Source organism: Schistocerca cancellata, chromosome 4 (genome assembly GCF_023864275.1).
Source record: "Schistocerca cancellata isolate TAMUIC-IGC-003103 chromosome 4, iqSchCanc2.1, whole genome shotgun sequence".
Taxonomy (NCBI): domain Eukaryota; kingdom Metazoa; phylum Arthropoda; class Insecta; order Orthoptera; family Acrididae; genus Schistocerca; species Schistocerca cancellata.
The window spans coordinates 64,563,830-64,569,621 of NC_064629.1; the positions used below are offsets into that span (position 1 = coordinate 64,563,830).

The following is a 5,792-nucleotide window of genomic DNA, read 5'->3' on the forward strand; positions in this document are numbered from 1 at the left end:
GATAGCATATAATCAAGATGTTATATTGACTCTTATCCCATGTTTTACGAATAAATCTGTCATCGTGTTTGATTCTTTCCTTCAGTGAAGTTTACAAGACCCAATGATAACGTTTAATAGTTTTATTTACTTATGTAAAAGACGACAGGAGTATTCCTGTAGTGAGAAATGTAATGTGTCATCTTCAGTGATACTACACAGGGCCACTTTTTATAGCCATTTGTGTTACTATTTCCTGTGCATACTTTTTGTAGTGTCACTGAAGTGGTGGCTCCATATGTTAGAGTTATCCCTGCCAGAATGGATAATTTTTTGGAACCTTTGTGGGGTTGTCAGGCTATTGTAGCTGAATGAGTCTTGCCAGAAGTTTTTGCCTGGTAGGATCGTGCTTTGATTAATAAATATAATCTGATGACTGATAATTCTCAGTTAATTACCAGTTAATTCAATATGACTGGATTGTGAACTATTGGTTTGGTGGTAACTGTAACGGCTAGTGAAAATTTAATAATCCATGAATTTTTTCCTTAGGTAAATAGTTTGTGTGTGTGTTGGTCTATGGTTTCTGTACCACGTGCTTGTACTGCCTACAGCTACGGTACCAGTGATGTTCTTTTGTTAGGATTATTTATTACATGCGTGCTAATACAGGGGAGATTTTACTTTCGGTTACTAGGCAGTATCCATTTTGGTTGGTAATAGTGATATGGTAAAACATTACGTGATTGATAACGAGAAGCAAAGCATGGCTGGAGCGTTGGGAGATAAGAGATCCAGATTTCAGTAAGGATAAAATACAAAAGTGGTAAGTGGACGAATTCAGAGATGAACGGATCGACTTTCGTGCAGAGCAGTCAGTCCAGAGTGTTGACAGCATGGAGAAAGTAGCATCAGATTGTGAGGAATTGTCCAATGTGAGCTATGACTATGAGGATGAGAGGAGATTCACACCATGTAGCATCCAAACCGCCATGGCAAGAAATAAGACCGGAATCAGCAACAGAGCGATGTGGTGCAGTTAATCCACGTGTCTCTACACCAGTGTTAGCAAAGAGAAAGAGTATGCAAATCGATTCAATTTTTGAATTTCTAGAAGAGGCAGAAGGGAAAAGGTGGAAGAAAATTGAAGAAAATTAAGACTTTTTTAAGAAAAGAGGCAGAAGAGAAAAGGTGGGCCGGCCGAAGTGGCCGTGCGGTTAAAGGCGCTGCAGTCTGGAACCGCAAGACCGCTACGGTCGCAGGTTCGAATCCTGCCTCGGGCATGGATGTTTGTGATGTCCTTAGGTTAGTTAGGTTTAACTAGTTCTAAGTTCTAGGGGACTAATGACCTCAGTAGTTGAGTCCCATAGTGCTCAGAGCCATTTGAACCATTTTCTTGAGAAAAGGTGGAATGAAAATAAAGAATTTTTATTACAGGTAGAAGAAAAATGGCACAAAGCAGAAGAGGAAAGACGGAAGTTCGAGGAAGACTTAAGGGAGAGATCTAGGTGATATCAGGGACGAAATACAAAATTTTAACAGACACCAACGAAACAAAATCAAAACATACGGCAACTGACACAAAGACACGCGCAAGGGTAGCTTGTGTAGAAGTACTTGTAGCAAGGAAGTGAGCAGTAGCGGCAAAAAATCACGTGAGAAAAGCACAGCAGACGGTTTGCCGAGCGAAGATGGTGCTAGTCACATTACAGGAACATGGGAAGGAAATTGTAAAGGAAGCGCAGGACCAAATATGGCAAAATTCGGAGAAGATTAGTCAGTTGGAGCAGCAGCATGAAGAACGAAAAGGGGTATAGGAGGATCACTCAGGAACTAATATGCAGCAGAAAGAAATCATGAAAGACATTAAAGAGACGCAAGATCACGCAAAACACATTGAAAGACTTTACACGAAGAGAGTGACACAGGCCAGCGATAGCAGTTAACGAATGGGGCCAGAAAAGGATACGGAAAGAACACATTCAGATATAACGGCACATGTGCATATGACATGGACTTTTACCACAAACATATTCTGTCTGCTCAAAACTTTCAAAATTATCGGCGCAGCGGCAATAATTTGTATCTGAAGCCTTGGATTGGGCAATCTGATAAGTCGATGACCCCCCTCTTTGCCATTAAGAAACTGGAAACTTGTGGTAAGTACCTATGGGACCAAACTGCTGAGGTCATCAGTCCCGACTGGGGGAGCCGCGCGAACCGTGGCAAGACGCCCCAGACCGCAGAGCTATTCCACGAGGCACCTTGGCCATTAAGATATAAGCTAGAATTCATATGTGAACACATGGAAGGGTCAGTCGCGGTAAAGATGCGTGGCATTGCAGGCATCTGCAGAATATATCAGATATGCGTTATTGGTCACGAGAAACGCAGACGGGACAAAACAGGAGATCATAACGTCCCAAGACTTGGAATCATCGAGGTTCAAGAGCCTGCGAAACTGTTCGAATTAGTTGTCAAGAAGAATTACTTTCTGGAAGAACCATTAGTAACACCAAAATTATTCATTCCTGTTAAATGAAACTGCGTTTTAGTTACCAAAAGGTACTTGCAGGAAGGTGCGGAGATAATACTGAATCTTTTAAAAGCATTCTCCGTGAACTGGAGTTCGCCTATGAAATGAACAACGCACGAGAAAAGAGTGGAACTGGGAAGGAAACTTCCGCGAATCGCAGCATAGGAACATCGAGAGAACGACTAACAATAATCACCATAGAAATAGACCATCAGGAGGACGCGGTTATGGGCGACAGCAAGCAGAGGGCTCCCCTCCAGATAACGAAATAACTGGAACAACCTCCTTCGAGGAAATGGCAACAGACACTTCTATCGAAACTGGAGATAACCAGAAAGGAGATATCAAACAGCTGAGGCCACCTAACCCATCATATCAATATCACAATGGGAACCCGTCTCTTGTCATGTGAAGCCTTTTGTAGAGTAAGGGAGGATGTAAGTTCATATTAGGCTAGATATACTTCTTTATTTAGGTTGTTGTTGAGTATTAGTATAGTTTATGATTACCTTCACTAGCAGTTTGTCTCTCCTCAGGATTGCAAGGATTGTTGGAGTGTCAGTCAGCTAGGAAGAATCCAAGTGTGGTGCGAATCTTCATACTTGCTCGTCTCAGGATCACTACGTTGTGAAAGACAGAGAGAGAATGTGCGACCGATTCATACGGAGCAATCTTGTAACAGAGCACAAACCCCGAAAATTATGCATAGACGTGCCCCCCTGTCTTCAGTTGTTTTTGTCTAGTAAAATCAGAACATTTATCATCCCACTCGGACTTCGGAGTATCCCTATCGTTGTCTTTCCTGAACTTTGTCATCCTTTCGCTTGTCGTTGGAATCACTGATTGCGTTTGTGTTGTAACTGACCACTCTGGAGCTGCGTCTTCGCCAGTGTTTTCCGATGGAGTCGTATTGTGTCCACAGTGTGGGTGTCTATCTGGCATTATGTCAGTTGTGTTTGGTTCACGCTAGGAGAGCTAGGGACCACTTCGTTGAGTGTTTATTTTCTTGTGAGCGCCTCTCGTCACAGTGCAGGTGCGAGGCGGTCGGTTTATTTTTTCGAGGAGCCTTAATTGACTGCACAGACAGTGAGAGTCACTCGGAGAGGCAATGCATCAAACAGCATCAAATGAATAGGTGGACAAAAGTAAGGATCATACGAACGACACCATGAGCGACGCGAATTTGTACCTTTGGGTTAACGATTAAAAGAGACGTAGACACAAAACATTATAATTTTTCAGGGAAGAAAATCTGTATTACGTCATCAGCACACAACTAGGAGTTTCATGGGAAAAATAAACCTAGTGCAGCGCACCAGACTGAGAGGAATCACGTTTGCTTGTACCACCAAGTGTTTGAGCTAGACACTGCGGAACTAAACTGAGTATATCGTCATCGATGTGCTTGAGATCTGGGGAGAACATAAGTATTTAGTGTCAGAAAGTACCAAAACACTTAAATTGTAGTAAGTTTAGTAAATAGCAATACTTTAGTGTGAATAATACAACACGTTACTTATTTAGGCCAGATGAACAACAGAGGATGAAATTTACCTGTCAGTGTTTGTTGTTTGTTTACGATAATGTTCGCAGGTTGCACCGACGTCATTTGAGCGTCACGCTGACACAAGCAAGGCTATCTTTAGTTTATCTAACACGTAGAGTATCTGCCGTAGTTTCTTAGTTGTTAAGTGGAAAATCAGTTTTTTAGTGCATAACAGAATAAGAGTAATGGTAGCTCAATGGTGGAGGGAATAGTTAAACGAAATCTTATAGTCATTGGTCACGGGAGATGGAAATCTAGGGATGTGTTAGTTGTTTAAGTGAATGCTAGACCGTGTGGAGCAACACACACACCCTCCTTTAATGTTTGTAGCCGTTTATACGCAGGGTGGACGATTTTAATCCATAATGGGGAATAACTCGCAACGGAGATGAGATATTGCAAAAAGTTATAGAGAAAGGTCGTAGGTGGCAAAGAGGGTCGCACATTGCTATAACTGCCGTGACCTTGAACGTAATTTTCAGGGTTCTTTAGAGGTTAAAGCCAACGACCTTACCGCAGTGGTAACACCGGTTCCCGTCAGATCACCGAAGTTAAGCGCTGTCGTGCTGGGCTAGCACTTGGATGGGTGACCTTCCGGCCGCCGAGCGCTGTTGGCAAGCGGGGTGCACTCAGCCGTTGTGAGGCAAACTGAGGAGCTGCTCGATTGAGAAGTAGCGGCTCCAGTCTCGGAAACTGACATACGACAGGGAGAGCTGTGTGCTCACCACAAATGGTTCAAATGGCTCTACAAGGGAACCTCCCCATCGCACCCCCCTCAGATTTAGTTATAAGTTGGCACAGTGGATAGGCCTTGAAAAACTGAACACAGATCAATCGAGAAAACAGGAAGAAGTTGTGTCGAACTATGAAAAAATAAACAAAATATACAAACTGAGTAGTCCATGCGCAAGATAGGCAATATTTAGGACAATGTGAGCTCAGGGTCGCCGTGGTCCTGTGGTTAGCGTGAGCAGCTGCGGAACGAGAGGTCTTTAGTTCAAATCTTCCCTCGGCTGAAAATTTTACTTTCTTTATTTTCGCAAAGTTATGATCTGTCCGTTCGTTCATTGACGTCTCTGTTCACTGCAATAAGTTTGGTGTCTGTGTTTTGCGACCGCACCGCAAAACCGTGCGATTAGTAGACGAAAGGACGAGCCTCTCCAATGGGAACCGAGAACATTTGATCGCAAGGTCATAGGTCAACCGATTCCTTCACAGGAAAACACGTCTGATATATTCTATACGACACTGGTGACGGCATGTGCGTCACATGACAGGAATATGTTGTCGACCCACCTAACTTGTACACTTAGCGAATGGGTAAAAAGATTCTTCTACCTTGCCCGATTTAGGTTTCCTTGTGGATGTGATAATAACTCCCAAAAAAGTGATGAAACCATAAGAGTTTGTCACATAAACTGAAAATAAAAAATTAAACTTTTCACTCGAGAGAGGACTTGAACCTAGGACGTCTCGTTCCGTAGCTGCTCTCGCTAACCACGGGACCACGGCCCTCCTTGACTCCCATTGTCCTTGATGTTGCCTATCTTCGCTTGGACTACTCAGTTTGTACAGTTTGCTTATTTTTCATAGTTCCACACAACTTCTTCCTGTTTTCTCGATCGATCTGTGTTCAGTTTTTCAAGGCCTATCCACTGTGCCAACTTATAACTAAATCTGAGGGGGGTGCGATGGGGAGGTTCCCTTGTAAGCACTATGGGACTTAACATC

General features: G+C 43.1%; 1 pseudogene; it reads left to right on the forward strand.

Moving 5' to 3' along the window:
• Positions 1-4,561: 4,561 nt before the first annotated feature.
• On the forward strand, positions 4,562-4,678 carry LOC126185650 (5S ribosomal RNA; annotated as a pseudogene).
• The last annotated feature ends 1,114 nt before the right edge of the window (positions 4,679-5,792 follow it).